This window comes from Pagrus pagrus (assembly GCF_965226575.1).
Source record: "Pagrus pagrus genome assembly, chromosome: 5".
NCBI classification, from domain to species: Eukaryota; Metazoa; Chordata; class Actinopteri; order Spariformes; family Sparidae; genus Pagrus; species Pagrus pagrus.
The window spans coordinates 23,137,988-23,156,297 of record NC_140189.1 but is presented as its reverse complement, the minus strand read 5'-3'; the positions used below and the strand labels follow the sequence as shown (position 1 = coordinate 23,156,297).

At 42.2% G+C, this 18,310-nt stretch overlaps 1 protein-coding gene across 1 annotated transcript in view; it reads left to right on the top strand.

Moving 5' to 3' along the window:
* Nucleotides 1–18,310, top strand: part of apbb2a (amyloid beta (A4) precursor protein-binding, family B, member 2a) — a 47,481-nt gene that overhangs the window by 13,328 nt on the left and 15,843 nt on the right. The window lies entirely within an intron of this gene.

Below are 18,310 nucleotides of genomic sequence, written 5' to 3'. Positions count from 1 at the left end.
TGTTGCTTTGCGAGTATGTTTGGCTATTCGATCCCAAGATTTCAGTGGCTCCAAGTAGGGCTCCAACCAACGATTTTCAATGTTACTTAACTGGCTCTTTTGTTTTTTTTTTTTACTTTACAGTTAATCAATTATTTAGTCTATAAAATGCTCTTCTTCTTCTTCTTCTTCTTCTTCTTCTTCTTCTTCTTCTTCTTCTTCTTCTTCTTCGTCTTCGTCTTCGTCTTCTGTGTAATTGTTGCTGCTCTACTTCCACATGTATTATTTCTTCTTGAATTTGAATGAGATGCAAACAAGAGCACACACAAACATGTGAATCAGGCTGCAGACACACACATTAATGTGCACATACAGTAACACACTATATAATGCATGTGTTCTGTGTAATCAACATTCTCGCTGCTAGAAGCTGATTCAGGAGGTTGAACTAATCATCAGAGAATGGAATCAGCCTCATTATTATGCGATGCATCCAGAACACCATAATTATGCTCATTGCTCCACGTTTCCATCCAGACTGAGAACCTGTGGGGCCTTCAGTCATTTGGCAGCGTCCAACGGTCTTAACCTTTCACTGCTGCGCTGACAGTGTGCTGAGGCTCGCACAGCTGCTAATGGGGGTACAAGCTACGCCGTCATTGATATGGGCCCTTGAAGGTTTCCATTAACCCATGGAGCAACCACTTCCAACACTCACACGAGGCCTTTACATATCTGGAAAGATATGTGCTGATGTAGAGTAATATCCATACATGCATAGATGTAATATGTAGGATGGGTTTATTTGCGTGTGTGCATAACACTTCATTTTCCAAGTCTGGGGGGAAATTTCATGGTAATTAGGTGGTAACATGTTTGAAATTTCTTTTAAATTACCCCAAAATTACCTCAACATGTATTGAAATGACCCTGACATTATTTAATAATAACATTCTGCTATTTTCCAACAAGTTGTTAATAAGTAGCTGGTAGTTTCTTTCATATATTTCCAGGAAACTTCCAGCTCGTTTCTGCTTAAAAATGCTGTAAGTGTTATTTTCTTATTAGAGTAAGTGTTAACTAGCTCTATCTTCCAACAGTAATCACTGTTATAGAGTGTTTGGTCAGTAAAACATGTCTCTCCTCCCCCTGCTCATGCAGTAAAAGAGGAAATACATTTTCTGGTATCCCTGCCAATGTTAGGACAGATTATCAGGACAGAGAACTCCAACTTCCTAAACTTGATTCTTGATCTTTAGTTCAAACAATCAAAATTTCCCAGGGAAGGAGAGCCTAAAACATGTGTAGGTCCAACATAGACCTACTCAAATAAAAAAACTGTAGCTTGTGTTAATTTTGATTTATTTACTCTCAAATTCAAAAAGGACACTGATTCTCAAATTTGATACAAGACAACTGTGAGCTGAGCTACACCTTAAAAACCTAATTCCTCAAGTGTATCAGTGAATCATCAGTCTACCTCTGGCAACATAGGTATGTCTAGATCTACTTTCCCATATGTAAGTTCATTTAGGACTGGAAGGACTGCCCATAGAGGTTCATATTACTTATTGGAAAATTGCAGAATGTTATTATTAAATCATGTTGGGGTCATTTTCTATGCATTTTGAGGTAATTATTGTGGTTATTTGGGGGACAGTTTCAAAGAAACTTCAGATATGTTTCTTGGTTTTACCAGCTTCTTTCCATGACCTGTAAAATGAAGCGTAACAAACTTAACATTAACGCACACTCTGTCCTGACACCAGTGTCGGAGCCTTGTGAAAATCTTTTCTCAATGCTAAATATTAAACCTCTAAGAGCTAAGAGACTTTGGGAGATTCACTGTGGAGATGTGTCACACAATGACCGTACAAATGAGGGGAGTGGTGGAGGTTTTGCAGTGCAAGGAGCTGTCTGGCCCTGACATGTGTAATCAGCTGTTAAGGGATTGGGTGAAAATGGAGTTAAAAATAGCGTCTGTGCAAAACGCTTGATCTCACTTCCCTCGCCCATACTTGCAGTGTCTTGTTTCCTGACTGTATGTCTTTCTACCTTCCTCTTCTCTCTGTCTTTCTCTTTGTCTTTTAAGTGCTGCCATAGTCGTGGAGATGCTGTGGGATGCAGCATCCCGCTCTTCTTCTCTCCTCCTGTCTTTTTCCTTTTTTCTGTCCCTCAACAACATTAGCTGTGTGCGTGTGTGTGTGTGTGTGATAAAAAGAGGGAAAGAAAGAAAGAGAGTCCCTCCACCCTCCACTGTCTCGGAGGATTGAGAAACTTTTCAGTGGCTGTCTCTCTCAGCGGTAATGGATAAAGCGTGTAGTGGAGAGGAGAGGGGAGGGCCTGGACGAGCTCTCCCTCTTATCCTTATTTTCTCTCCCTCCATCTCTCTCTCTCTCTCTCTCTCTCTCTCTCTCTCTCTCTCTCTCTCTCTCTCTCTTTACAGCATAACAGCTCTCTTCATCCTCTCCTCCCACCAGCACTTTAAAAATCTGCAGTCTGCACTCGTCTGTTTGGTTTCAGGCTCATGACTTTGAATGTGCAATAATTCTACCCCGGCCCGGAGTGTGTATGACTTCGAAGATATTCGATGCTCCGAGACCGCAAATGCACTTTCCATATAAGCAGCAAATTGTTTTATAGCGTCCCGCATGTGAAGAGGGATCTTGTGTGTTGGCGTGTGTGAGAGAGACAAGAACAGCGTTTTGCCAGAGGTTGGAATAGCCTCGTCTTGCCACTAGAGTGCACTGTAATCAAAGTGTGTGCAGCTCATTTAGTGCAACTGGGCACAGGAGAGTATGTGGAAACCTCTGTAAGTGTTTTAGTCTGGAGCTGCTTTTTCATGGTTTGGGTCACCCCGTCGGTTTTGATTGAGGATGATAATAATTTTGACGATGTGCCTTCAACTTTGTGGCAACAGTTAAAGGACATCCCTGTGCACGAAGCATGATTCATAAACAAAGGGGGGTTTTAATATACAATTGTATACATGTGCAGCTTTTGTATTGTATTCTGTAATTAGTATTCTGTATATTCAGGAAAGATACTGGACTCTATACTCTGGAGAAACTTGTCTGTGTGTCTGGAACAATGTTTCTGTGTTTTATCAGAGCAGAAGGCTGAGCAGATATTAACCCTGGTCTGTGGGGAATGTGTGTGCAGAGTCCCATATGGTGGAGGAGGCTGTACACTTGTGATCACTCGGAAAGCTTTATAATATGTATTCGGAAGTGATCATTATATAATTGGTATAATCTGTCTACTTCCCGATGTGTAGGTGGGTTTAGCTTCTTGCCTAAGGGCTCATTGTATGTCAGCGAACAGAATGTGAAAGGCTTATAGTTAATTTTACCATGATTATCATTTCTCACTTTATATTGCAACAAGCAGGCTCTTGCGTTCGTAGTAAAGTTGTGTTTTTTCATCTTGGTTGGTCTGTATTGTTAGTTTCTCCATGCTATGTGTTAATGTGTTCTTATTTCTCTTTTTAAAGGGCACTATGTAGTTTTGGAGAAGAAATTCAAACTCAGAATTGTGATATTTACAATATTAATGAGGTAATAATACAAACTCTGAAATATTTATTGTTTTCTCACTCCATTTATCTTTTCCATAACTGAATAAACAAGCGGTTCTCAGAGGAAAATAAGGTCCCCAGAGCACTGTTTGAAGCTAGACAGGCGGCAGGGTCCGCCAAATATGAACAAGGTAAAACAGTATGAGATTGAGTTGTCCTTTAAAGTGATGGCTAAGGTCTTTTGATGTGGGGTTGTAAGAGGTACTCATCCCTAGTCAGTGTATTACCTGCAGAAGATGAGCATCAGATCTCCGCCTGTGTGGAGAAGCAGCACGTACAGGGCATTGTACTGCTGTAAACCAGACAAGCAGCAGGATGTAATTTCACCTAAAATAAGTCCCATCTAAAAAATGTACATCCATTCAAGTGTACACTCTGTTTTGAACATTTTTGGCGCTTTACGCTGCCGTCAAGTACGGTTGAATGTAGTGCCAAAGGAAAGGGCTGTTTGATGGCAACGTAAAGCAAACATTTTGGCTGCTGAGGAGAGAGGAGGGTAAGAGATGAGCAGGGAAACACTGAGCGAAGAACACAAAGCCCAAAAATCTTAAAAAAACAAAGGTGTTTAGCTGTTCCTGACTGAACCCTCATTTATGCTGGCATTATGTAAGTGGAGGTCACCAGGCAGGTATTGTCAGTGTAAGTTGATTTGAGATTTATAGGTCATAGGTGTGTAAGTTACAAGCGGGACTCTTAAAACCTGCTAAAGGGTGGCTTTGTATGCTCGGCATCTTTTATGAATCGAACATAAGCACACCATCAGAAATGATCTTCAGACAAAGTTCAAGTACAAATCCAAGAACGCTTTTATAAATGAGGCCCGTGGAGCTTTAGACTGTTATAGCAGCATATTAATACCCATGGCTTTGGAGAGAGATGCTCTCCAGGTGGAGGTCCATATGCTTCCTTAAGTATTCAGTATTCCTTCATACTGTGTATTTTGTGTGTGTGTGCGCGTGTGTGTGTTAAAGTCAGACGGATAATGCTGCGAGCTAATTGACTGAAGCTGGTAGATGGCGATAGAAGAAAGACACCTTCTGAATTATGTAAAGAAGAAAGGGAGGGAGGAAAGAACGGGGAAATTAAGGGGGCGCATTATGAGCAATGAACTAAAAAAAAAAAAAAATTGAAGGAGTGAAAGAGACACAGAGATGTCTCTGAATTTATGCGTGTCAGGTTCCTCGGAGTAAACCCCCTTTCGCGCCTTCCATCCATCTCTCTTCGTGTCTCCTGTCTCTTCCTCTATCCATCTATCTGAGGAATATTCCCAGTCTGGTCCTGAATGTTCTCTCTTTCTCCTTCAGCCTGATTCAATATGAATGAGTTCCTGTGTCTCTTAAGCGGGGCGGGACGAGGGGTTGGAGTGGGGGTTTGCTCCTCGATGAAGTCATGAAGCTAAATCTGGAGCACTCAGCAAGTCCGACCCTGTGCACACTCGTGTGTGGTGAGAGTCTGCACGTGGGCTTGAATTGATGAAGTCATAGGTCTATATCTGGAGCACTCTGTTTGTATGTGTGTGCGATGGTGAATGAGTGGGTGTGTCTGTGCCCCCCACCCCCCCACTTTTCCATCCATCCCCTCTTTCTGTCTGTAATGCTCTTGCGCTATTTCCACTCTTTGTCTCCAGCGCTCTTTCTGCCTCCCTCTTGTGCCATTGGCTGCACAGCTTTGCTTCTTCTTTCTTTGTTTGTCCCGTCGTTGCACTTTAGCCGGGTGTGAGCCTTCCCCTTTTTTTTTCCCAGCTTCAGTGAGACAAAGATAGCAGCAGCCGAGGAAGAGGAGAAGATAGTCAAGCAGGTGGGGGAAAAAAAAGAGTGGCGGTGCTTTTGAGAGAGAGAGTGGGATATAAACAGAGCGATGGAGAGCCAGTGAGGGAGGAAGAGGCTGCGCATGCTTCCCTGCTCGCACTGATTAGGACACGGCAGGACTTTGCGGGAGACTCTTCGGACCGGGCGAGCGGAGCAAAGGAAGCTGACCGTAGAGGAAGATAGGGAGAGAAAAGGTGTAGCAGAGGGTAGAGGAGGAGGAGGAGGAAGAGGGGGAGAGGGAGACGCAGGGGGGAAGGGAAAGAAAGAGGGAGAGAAGAAGGGGGAAAGGAGCCCCAGAGGATTAAAAGAAAAAAAAAAGAAGAAGAAACAGAGAGGCAGACGGGAAAAGATTTTCCCCCGGGTACCACGGAGAAGGGCTGTAGCAATGTCACCGTGGCGGAGGAGCTAACAAGGCAAGGAAGTAGTCGTCTTTAACGGGGCGAGCATGTCTGCCTGTGTGAGTATCTGTTATTTCTTCACTCCTCCATCCATGCATCCATCCATCCATCCCTCTCCTTACAGTCATCCATTACTGCCTCTCTTCCTCTCCCTCTCTCCTGTTTTGATTCCTAACTGCTCTGTTTGTGTAGAGGACACAGCTCCCAGACCTACTTTCATTCATTAGCTCTCGCTTTATTTTTGCACTCATTTACTTCTCAGCCTCCTGCTGTGTGTTTGACTTCAAGCTGTGTACTTTGTGTCTCTCCCTCTCTCCCTCTTCCCCCTCTCTCTCTCTCTCTCTCTCTGGCTAGCTGTCAGGTGTAGTGATGTGGGCTGGCAGCAGCAGCAGCAGCAGCAGGTTTGCAGCCAGAGTCACACACACAGACATGAGCGAGACGTTCAGGGAGCCAGATAGGAATGCGAAAAGAAAAAAAAAACACAAGAGTCAGAGAAAGAAATAGAGATGAAGTAAGCAAAGGGAGGATTGAGAGAGACGGGATTAAAGAGTCTGGATGTGCTGCGGGGATTTTTCAAAGTGTGTGTCACGGCCGTTTGGAGCTGTTTGATATTGCGCTTGGTTTTATGAGTGTGTGTGTGTGTGTGTGTGTATCTGCAGAGCTGAAACGTATTACTATTTTTGACATCATGCACTGCATTCTGAATTTGTTTAAGTGAGCATACATACCTGGGTGAAGGAATGTGTGTGTGCACATGATAAATGCCTTCACAGAGGAGGAGGAGGAGGAGAGAGGAGGATGAGGAATGAGCAGGGAAACACTAAGCGAAGAACAAAAAGCCGGAGTGAGATGATTTACAACATGAGGGGGGTAGTTCCTGCTTGTTTGCTTGTCCTTGGCGTGTGACACTTATTAGGATTGAGACAAGCTGAGGGTTTGTGCCGCCTTTAACAGTTCAGCCCTAATGTCTGTGTGTGTTTCCTGCTATTAAAGTGAACTATAGGTACACACACTCGTTACATGTTCATTCATATTCATTAGCGGGCAGCAATGCTTGCTTATTCCCTCTGGCCACGCTCATTTCCCCCCGATGTTGACCTTCTTTGGACAGCTGTGGCAAGTAGAGACGGAGGGAGGAGAGAAGAGAACACAAAAGACAAGAAGAAAGGAAGAGAAGAAGACAAGAGAAAAGAAGAGAAGAAGAAAGCAGAGGACACACGCAAGCCTCCAGTATTATTAATATTTTAACGCTGAATATGCTCAAGCGATCGCCTCCATTTATGTCGACGAGTTTGTATGTGCATGTTTGGGCTGTTGCCGTCACCCTTCCACTCACGACTATTTGCTGATGTCAAGGCCCCTCGTAGCCTTAATTAACATGCAAGACCCCTCTGACGGCCCTCGGGGACCGAGCCCCAACACCTCGACCCACTCGATAGAGCGCCACGGTGATTGATGGCCTCACCTCCTTCGGTTTGAGCCCCGTACCAACCTCTCTCTTTCCCCTGCAAGTCATCGCTCCTCCACGTCAGCACCTTCCATCTTCACACAATCCATCACACGCACTCTCATGTCCAGGATATGTCCACCCAGCCTCCCAGAAACCCTCATTCTCTGAAGGGTCATTACGGCGGGAGCTGACCAGCCAAGAGTCATATGTCACACACACACACACACGCGCACACACACACACACACACACACACACACACACACACACACACACACACACACACACACAGTTACAAACAAAGACACTCACTCAACACTTCGTCCTCACCTCTCCCTCTCCGCCTCTCTCTCTCTTACATTAGCATTGTTAGGCACACCTGCTGTAATCCCTGTCTTTCTGACGGATTACTCCTCCTGTTCCTCCTATAGATCCCCTCCCTTGCCCCACCAGCCAATAAATCTCCTCCCGATAAAACCCTCACCGGTGCCGGGCCGTGGCAGGTGATGCTGATATTCACCGATCATACAGGGATGAACGCAGCAGGACGCTGGCGCAGGCAGTGTCTGCCTGTAGCCCGTCCATCTATTCAGACTACAGATGACTACAGTAGTGGCCACAGGTAGTTTGAGCTGAATATATTTGAATACTCGACATGTTTGGAAGCGCGTAATGTAGGTTTTTGATTATGTTGTCAGTGGGGCAGTTCTTGATGTCCCCAGCAGAATAAATGTATAAGGTGGTTATTTCAGAATCAATATTACACTTAATTCAAATCATTCAACTCCTCCGATTCAATGAGATTAACCTGTTGTTTGGAACAACTTTAGCAAGAGATCAGCTAAATTAACCCATATCTTGATCGCGCAAAATGCCAATTTCTACATAATGTTGCTTTAAGTTATACAGACCGGTTTTGGTTTCATTTGCGCAGGTTTAAGTTTAAGTTATCCATCTTTAAGATTTCTGCCTCTGTCATTCGACAGCATGTCCTTCCAGAAACAGCTTCACAGTTCTGCTTTTGATATTCAACTTAATTGTCAACTCGTTACACTGAAATGGACGAATTCAAAGGTCTGGACCCAGACTATAACTGCTTTTCTGAATAAGCCACAGAGCACATAGTACATTCAACAGGAAAAAAGGTTTTAATGGAAATTACTCACAGCAAAAATCTCAGAGGTGAATAGCTCAAATCAAACCACAAAAGACTCGAGAAGGATTTTTTTTTCTTCAATTAGTTGTTTGGAAAATTGAAAAGAAAGCCTGTTACAATCTGCAAAAGCCCAAATTAACGTCTCTGAATAGCTTTCGTTTTCTGACCAACAGTCCAAAACATCCAGTTGATCCAGTTACTATCAGACAAAGACAGCTGCACCAAGGGAACGCTCATTTCCTGCCAATCAGCCATTCAATTGACTGACTTCTCATTTCAGCTCTAAAAAAAAAAACTCTTTTTGTTATTTGGTTGCACTGCACCTTTACATTTTCAGCATATCCACTTCAAGTAGAATGAGAAAGAGACTGTACCGTGTGTTTGTGTGAAGCATAATGATTTATGGCACATGCAGCTAATTAGGTTACATGCATACAGCATGATCCTAACTGCTCTGCGAGTGGAGCTCGGCAGAACTCGACACTCAGTCGACACCAAATCCCTGCGCTCTCCCACACACACACTCTTTATCTCTCTCTCACTCACACACACACATTAGTAAGATACATGAATGGGGGTGTCTTGCAGAAGTGACATCTCACTGAAGCTTTGTCTCAGTCGGGAATATCGACGCTTGTGTACAAAATCACACACACATGAACACGAACACGCAGCCACACACACTCCGGAGCAGTGTGATGTATAAATGATCAAGAGCGGAGAGAACAGCAGGACATTATCTTTCTCCCTCTCTTGCCCACCCAGAATCCCTCTTTCTTCCCCTCATCCCTCATTCCTCACACACACACACACACACACACATACACACTCTGTCTTTCCATCTCTCCCACCCACCCACCGATCTCTGCTCTTAAATATGTAATGAAATACGACGACTGTTGACACATGGGTACTGCGTGTGCCTCCTCAGCTTGTTGCCCCTCCCTCCCTCGTTTGCCACACCGAACGCTCGGAATTGGGTCACAAAGCTGCATGAACATAAACTGGGATCGTACGTGTTTCTCCCCCTTTTTCAGTGAATCACTATTTTCACCATCGGCTTTGTGAATCTTTGCGTTTTTCTTAGAAATGATGCAGAGGCACTGAGGGTGAGGCGCTGCTGCTGCTGCTGCTGCTGCAAACGACGACAACTGTCTGCTCCAATCACACAGGCAGCGCCGTTTCTTGTGTATACTGTTTAATACACGGCAGACAACAGTTTTATTTTTATTTCGACTTGATTTCGTCCTAGTTTCTCTCTGCCTTGGGCAATATTAGTGATTATGTGTGTGTGTTTCTGTCTGCCTGTGAGTGTGTGTGGTGTGGTACCAGTGATGCAAAGAGGGCCTCCTCCTCCTCCTCCTCCTCCTTCACTGTGCCCTCTGGCCCTGGGTGCTCATTTGGTTGCTCATCTTGGTGCTGTAAACAAGTTTACGGTGTAGAGAGGTAATTACGTACAGACATTCTACATTAGGCCTAATGGCTGTGGGCCATGACTAATTCACCAGGTCGCAGAGGGGTTTACCCTGCTCAGTTGTCACACAGGCTGTAGGTACTCCGGTGCCACTGTGGATGGTTTACTGGTGTTACTTTGCTGGAACCAAATAAACTCCAAAATCCTGCTCCATGGACTGTTTTTCTTTTCAGCCCCAAACCTTTTTTCCAAAGTTTTTTTATAAAATGACTTAATTGTGGGGGTTTTCCACTGGCACCGTCGGCCACGCCAAGTCAAACCGAACTATGCTGATTTGCATTTTTATTACTAGTTTTACCAGTCGGCCCAAGGCATGCTCAGGATGGACCCTCCTCGCAGTAGGGCCGAGGTGCGCTCACCCCACCTCCAAGCAGGCTGCGGTGACATCTTCAACCCTTTTCAACCAAGGCGGTTCAGGTGCTGGTTTGAGCCGGTGCATACTCTGGAACCAGTTCTTTGCATTTTGACAGTCAAAGAACTGGCTCCGGGCTGGGAAAACTGAACGGCACCAACACTTTGCTGGTCTAGAACAAAGAACCGCTTACTGTACGTCAGGGGCCGAGGGCGGGGTTATCGTGACCGGGGACCATCTAGAACTGCACGTGACTGCCATTTTTTAAAAAACAGAGCTAGTGTGGTATGTTAAAACTTATCCACGGGAGAATAAACAAAAGATTTAAACTATTTTTCAACAATGGTCCGAGGACCAGTCATGTTGGGATGCCAGCGTAGGCATGCAAAGCCAGGAGCAACACCTGTATAGAGTCGATGTAGTCCGCCATCGTTGTTCCTAGCACTGCTGGGAAATTGGAGACGTATACAGTGACTGAATGATGTGAATCTACAGCGGCTCTCATGCCTGTGGAGAAGCATACCGGTTGTTAAAAGGTTCACAGGTTGAACCAACTTCGAATCAGCACTAGCACCAGCTCGTTATGGCCTGCATCGCTCCCTCAAACAGGGAGTGTTGTCAGACTCGACTTATGTCTGTTATTGCATGTCTTTTAAAACTCTCTGTGTGTTCAGCTCTCAGTAATTTTGTAGCTCCTTACTGAATCTCCGTGGTTTTGAGTTTCTCTCCAGTGTCCCTGTTCGCACTTTCAGATATCTGGTATGCTTTTCTGTTTCATCGTGTTCGCTTTCAGCTGAGTCGTGTTAAGTTACTGCTGGTGAAAACCCAACATTTGCTGATTTTGCTGCATCGTAATAAAAGTTCTGAAATAACAGAGGATTTTCATTGTGAAGAACTTATATATAAATTAAACAAAGATACAAATTCAAGGTAACTCTCACTATAACTTCTGCGAAAGAGTCAGAGAGTGAGGAAGGTAGTCGATGAACATGACTAATACATCCCCTCATCTGTCAACAATCCAGACCTTCATCAGCAATGGTGGCTGCTTAACAATGAAGACAACAACTCCCATGATTGATGTTACTTGCATCTTTTGTTTTGATTGAGAGACCCACAGCAGCAGAAATTACACACTGCACATTTAAAGTGCTTGTTTTTGCCACTACTGGGCTCAGATTGTCATTGTAAGTGTCTGATAACATTATGGAAAGGACTGCTAAAGAGACAGACCTTTTTAGGCGGCTGTTGCTCAGGAGGTAGAGCCATTGTCCTCTGATCAGAGGGTCGGTGGTTCAATCCCTGAACCCTGCAGCCAAAGGGTTGAAGTGTCTTTTGGCAAGATACCGCACACCAATTTTCTCTTCCATCAGTGTGTGTGTATGAATGGTTATTGTTCCTGATGAGTAGGTGGAAGCTTGCAGGGTAGCCTCTGCCACAAGTGTGTGAATGTGTGTGTGTGAATGCTGACTGGTTGATAAGACTAGAAGAGCGCAATGTAACATGACCACCAGAAACACCCGGCAGTGCTTCGACTCCACTTATCTCTGTCTTCAGATAAGTGTTTGAACAAAACCTGAGAAAATGTTACTTTAGGTTCATCTTTGTTGTTTAACTTCATCAATTTTCCGCCTGTATTTGTTTATTATGAGAGTGTTGTCAGAGCTCATAGTTCCTGTCTTTACTTTACAAATGTCACTGATTAGCTGGATTACTGTTCTATAATGAGCTGTCATAATTGACAATGGCTAACTTCACTCTGATAAAATCCACAATCACAATTTTTCCTCAACTAATCCGAAAAGTTAAACAAACACAAAACTCACACCCAAACATGAAATAAACAGAAATGTTAATGTCAAAAATAAATATTCACCGATATATTCAGAATCAGAATCAGAATCAGAATACTTTATTAATCCCCGGGGGGAAATTGTTTTTGTTACAGATGCTCCATGCAAAGTAGAAATAGAAATATAGCCTAAATGGAGACAAGAGATAAAGATATAGATAACATAGTAAAGTAGACAATAAAATAAAGTAATAAAATAAGATAAATAAAATAAAAAATAAAATAGACAATCTTAACTGTTCAATGACCACTCCAAGTATTTACAAATATACAGTGCAATATAAATATATATATGGCATGGCAGATGTACATATATATACATATATAAATATATATAGCCATTTGAGTCCAACTATCAGAGGGAGGAGTTGTAAAGTTTAATGGCCACAGGTAGGAATGACTTCCTGTGGCACTCAGTGGTGCATTTTGGAGCAATTAGTCTCTCACTGAAATATTGTTGACTCTAGACTCTCAAACATAGATTACAGTATCGGCCGCCCAGTATCAGGCTCTAATTGACATGTTGGATATCTAAGCATATTATGGACACAACTGTAAATAGCAGATAGTGGAGACTTTACGGAGCCATCAATAGTGCAGTACTGTAAAACCAACCGAATATCTGTCAGCAGCTCCGTACTTTAGTAATGGCTCTGTAAAGTGTGTACTTTGCTTCTTTTCTGGTTTAATCTGTGAGGTTTATTGGGCCTTTTATCACCATATTCTACATTCCATTACGATAAACTGCAATTAACTTTAGTCACAAGCAGCATTGTTTTCTGCAGACACAATTATCAGCACTCAGGGGTCCAATTTATAAAATGCTCAGCAGTGTGTTGAGATGTTTATTAAGTTTGGACAAATGAAAATTTCGATTTTTCCATCAGACACATGTAGATAATGAGAATGAATCAAAAATAAAAACCCGACAGCAGAAATGTTTCCTACGCAGGGAGCTTTAGGGCGGATTTTTCTGGATTAACTGCTACTCATACTTTTCATGAATATGATTATAGCTGTCATATGTGTTTATTTTGCCTTTGCACTGATTACAGTCTTCAACTTAAAGATATTGCCAAGTGCTTGGCTCTATTGGGGATGATTTCACGCTGCATCAACTTTTTAAAAAACCTGCTTTTTACAGAAGAATCATCGGAGGGAAACAGCTGCTAAATATAAACATACCTGTGAGGTGATTTGTTATTCTCTTTACAGTGCGATAAAAGGGCTTTCCCCTAAATCACCATCCAGCTGCTGTTGCTCTCACATGTCACACTTCAGCGTTGAATCTCGCTGTGAAACTGGATCAGATCCACATTCACTTTGGACTGAAGCCAAAGTCACAACCCTGTCAGCAATCATAGAGTTAGCAGTTCAGTTGCAATCAATAACATATTTCAACACACACACACACACACACACACACACACACACACACTGTACACACACACACCTGGTCACCCTGTCTCCTTTCTGCTGACAGGAGAGTCACCAGAACTTCCTCCTCAGACATTTCTAATCAGCACTTGGCTGTGCAGTTAGCGTATGTAAGTGCATTAGCATAGCGTCCGCCACCAACCAGACACTCTGTAAAGCTGTTTGATAATTGAAGTCTGTGTGAAGTGTGTGTGATGCCACGGCGCTCTGTGTGTCTGTGTGCGTGCGTGACAGATGGTTGGAGAGGACACGAGTCTCTACTGAGCGATACTGGGAGCTACAGAGCGGAGGAAAGCACAGCGGAGCAGGCGGGGGACTAGTTACATTTGTGTTGTTTTCACTGCCTCTTAAAAAGCCTCTTTTATCGCAGCGGTTGTGGACACTTTAGTTTTTATTGCAGCCTTTTATCACCTGAAGATGCATAGTCAAGTTATTCTCTATATTTTATGGAAGTGCTTGAATCTAAATAATACAGTATTATCAGTGAAACTAGCGTTTTATCTACATTATTGAGTCGTACATTTGCAAATTGTGATGCTTATGGCAAAAAATAAGGAGGCAATGAATACTAGAAAACCCTTTCCTGGGCCTGTTTGGTTGTTAAGTGATGTTATTCTCTTATTTTTTATAGATAAAAGGCCAGAAGTAAATACTTGACATCATGTGCAGTAGGAGTGTCACTATCTGTGTCAGTTTATTTCACAAAAATTATGTATTTGTTTTTGTGTTCAGGTTATTACTTGATTTAGCTGCATTATTGTCTGTGTACACACACATTCTACTCACAAAATATACAAAAAAGAGTCATATTTTACCATTGTACCTTAATTAATTGAATATTAAAGCATGATTTACATATGAAAATATGGTTAATGTTAATGGAAATGTAACCATTTGAACAGTTAAGAAAAGAGAAAAGTCAGAATTTAATTGGGCCATACTGCATGATTTTTGGTGAATATAATGGATGGAGAGCCAGATGAAAAGTGTCAATAAAGAAAAGAATGAGAAAGCTATTGACAAAAATCTGAATACTGCAGTGCTGGGCAATACAGCTTTAAAATAATATTGTGATATATTAAGATTATATTGCAATACACAATATATACTGTATATAAATCTCAATATCTTCTTCAGAGCACGTTGTTAATGCTAAGACTGGCTAAATCAAATATCACCAAAAAACCTCAATATTGATATATTGCAGGGATGACTACTTGGTCATTTTAAGTGCTATATCGTAGGACACTGGTTTCTTGAAAAAAAGAAACTGAAACAAGTCCAATTGCCTACGAATCGGTGAGATCAATGAGATTTTTGATAAGTAATCATCAGTCGTCTGGATGTAATGACTAAGTGGGTAAAGTCAAGTATTCGTCTGAAATTCAGAAAGTACATCACTTTATCTAATGCAGCCTTTAAAACCAGGAAAAGACATCACTTCTATATATATCACGTCATATAACAACATCCAAAATAAAGGCTCAGTGGTCAAGTTAGCACTCATATGTAAAATGCAATATCCAGTAGCTTTCAAAATAAAGCTTGCCGATAGTGTGTTATAGTTAATATATACGATATATTATATATTTCGGACCATTACTGACTTCAAACGGTCCCAGTTCGGTCTTCTGTGAGCTAATTGATGGCAGTTAGGAAACCCTTTTTAGATATCTCAGTCTTGGTAATTTAAACACCATATTTAACACTTATCTAACGTAATATGGGGCTCCAAATTATGGTGACTCATACAAAATATCAACACAATTGGTATTCGTAACAGTGGATTCTCCTTCCTCTTCATCTTTTCTCGCTCTCTACACTACTGCACCAGAGGGGCGCTTCAAGACGTGTTGCCGGAGGCGTAACAACAGCATCCAACTCAGAAGCATAGGACCACTGACCAGGCTGCTGTATTTGATGCATGGGGAGTTAAAATGGGTTGAAAATGATATATTTGAGACGGTCCCTAACTTCAGCTTGTCGGTGCAGCTCATAGTGTGATCACAGCGTGACATGAGTGTGAAAAAAAATCAGGTTTTGGTTGCAGCTTTCTTGCATTTACACTAACAATCAATAGTCTCATTTCATGCAGAAAATCATTATGAAGGAGGCAACGACGCCAATTTCACGACCAACTTCAGCACCAGTGGTCCACAGTGTTTTGCATTATAGATTTTCTTCTCACGTTTCTTCTTCTCACATTTGTCGTCAGCATTTGTCAGCAGTGGACAATATTTCTACACTCTGTTATGTTTTATTCCACTTGAATGAATGAGAGAATAATTGCACGTATAAGAAATCTAAACATATGACAGTTACCTGCTGTAAAAGTGTGGGATCAAACTTAAAGTATTACAAACTGAAACCGGGTTTAAGTATGCAAGGGTGGGATTTTCCTTCAACTGCACATATGCTAATGTTACTACGACACACTGCTGTGACTGTAGTACTACTGATGGTGGGTGACTGATGTCGGAGCTGCAGACGTGCCGGTTCTGTGCGACCTTTTTAAAACCCGGTTCACCATACATCTGCAACTGTGACCTCATTTAATCTCCGAGTTGTACACATCCTCTCCAGCCGAGCCTGCCTCGGAGCCATCAGGATCAAAGAGAGATTGGTAGTAGTGAGTCAGTCATCCTTTATTCAGCTCTGGAAATATGTGGAGCGCAGAGAGAGAGAGAGAGAGAGAGAGAGAGAGAGACATGAGTGGAGGGATTCTTGCTTTAACTCATCTCTCTGCTTTGGTGCTTTTCATACCTTTCATCTCATACCTCTTTTTACCTGTCTTTTTCCTCTCCATCACTTCCTCCGCCATCCTGGCCCCCAGTGTGTCTCACACCTCGTTGCCGTTCCTCTCTACTACACTCCCACCTTTTTATTTTGACTTTCTGGCCTCCTGCCTTTATCACTCCCCCCTCTCTCTCGATATTTTATCTATCCTGTTTCTTCACTTTCCTGCCAAAAACCCTCGCTGCATCTCCGTGGTGTGCGTGTCATTCATCTCCAGTTGCTGGTTCATCCGCTGCCTGTCTGTCTCTGCCATGTGTCACCTTCTCCATTAACATTACTTTTGTCGTCTCTGGCACATTAAAATGTTGTTTATCCGTATCCACATTTACAATTTTAGGATGTTCTCACGAACATTTCTGTCTACACTTAAATGCCAAATCACTAGAAAAAATTACTGCATTTGTTCATTTTCCAAATTTTAAGCAAACATATGAGGTCATATTTCTGGAAGATTTTACCATTTTCAATGCAGACATTATATTTTACAACCCCGATTCACAAAAAAGTTGGGATGCTGTGTAAAACAAATAAAACAAAATATGCTCATCCTTTTTGATATATACCCAATTTAAAACAGTCCAAAAAGACAATATATTTAATGTTTTACTGTCAACTTAATTGATTTTTCTAAATACATGCTTAATCTGTATTTGATGCCAACACTGTGTTGGGACAGGGGCAACAAAAGACTTTGAAAGTTGTGAAATGCTCTAAAAACACCTGTTTGGAACAACAGGTAAACAGGTTCATAGATAGCAGGTGACAGTATCATGTTTGTGTATAAAAGGAGCATCCTCGAAGGGCTCAGTCATGAAAATGGGGCGAGGTGATGAAATACAGCTCAGGAACACTACGTAGAACTGTTTTCGGTAAACGCAGTTGATTTGTAAAGGCTTGCATTCTGTTTTATTTACATTGTACATGGCAAGCGACCCACCTGACTTGGAATTGGGTTGTACAATGAATGTATAATTCACATTTAACATGCAGTTAAGTTTCTTAAGGCTGATTTAAGTGTTTCAGACAAAACTTGCCACTTATGTAAACAGAAAACTACATGAATGTATTGTATCCCCCAGCAGAATTACACATCTGGCACCAGACCAGTAAATAAATGGTGTTCTTTAAAATACTCCATGACTAATACATGCTACTGCCCTGTGTTTTGGACGGACACAGCACATCTACTCAGCTGGTTAAATCTCCACCTTTCTTTTTTTTTTCTTTGGTATTTCATCGCACGTAAAAGAAAAATACATAATAGATCAGTAAAAACACATCAAATAAACATAAATGAACATAAATATAATAATAATGTGAGCACCATATGGCTTCATTCCTACTTTTCCTACAGACCAAGCTGAAGTTATTGTATGATGAAAATTAATATTTCCCCATTTCTGAAATGGTCAGTTTTCAGCTGTGAAAAAAAACACTGGCTGAGTGTTGAGGAAAAGTAATAACAGAGAGAAAAAGATACATTTTTAGGTGAAGCTGTCTTTGCATTAGTCTCGTGCTGTCAAAGTAGAGAGAGGTCAGTGTGATCATGACTATACTGAGGTTTTTTGGGGGGGTAGATGTGAGTCTGTTCTGGGTTTGAATCAGGTGCGATGTGGTTCCATCATCAGTGATAAAGCATTTGCAACACTTTCAGTCTGACTCTCACACATGCAGAAGAGAGAGAAGAAAGAGGTGCAGCGTCGAGGTAAATGGAGAGCAGCTCCCGAGCCATTGAGAACTTTGACGGCAAAAATCCAATTCCACCAAAGTGACTGACAGTGAAAAAAGCATGGAGTCAGAATTTGAAATGGAGCAGAAGGAAGCACAATGAGAAGGAAATGGATTCAGAGCAAAAAAATCATGAATGAAATTCAAACAGAGGGAGATGCAATTTCCATACGGCATGTGCAGAGACATTTACATGTGGTGAATGTGAGCTTTTCGGCAGTTTATATGTATTGATTTACCCTCCTAGTGTGTGTGTCTCTCTGTGTGTGTGTGTGTGTGTGTGTGTGTGTGTGTGTGTGTGTGT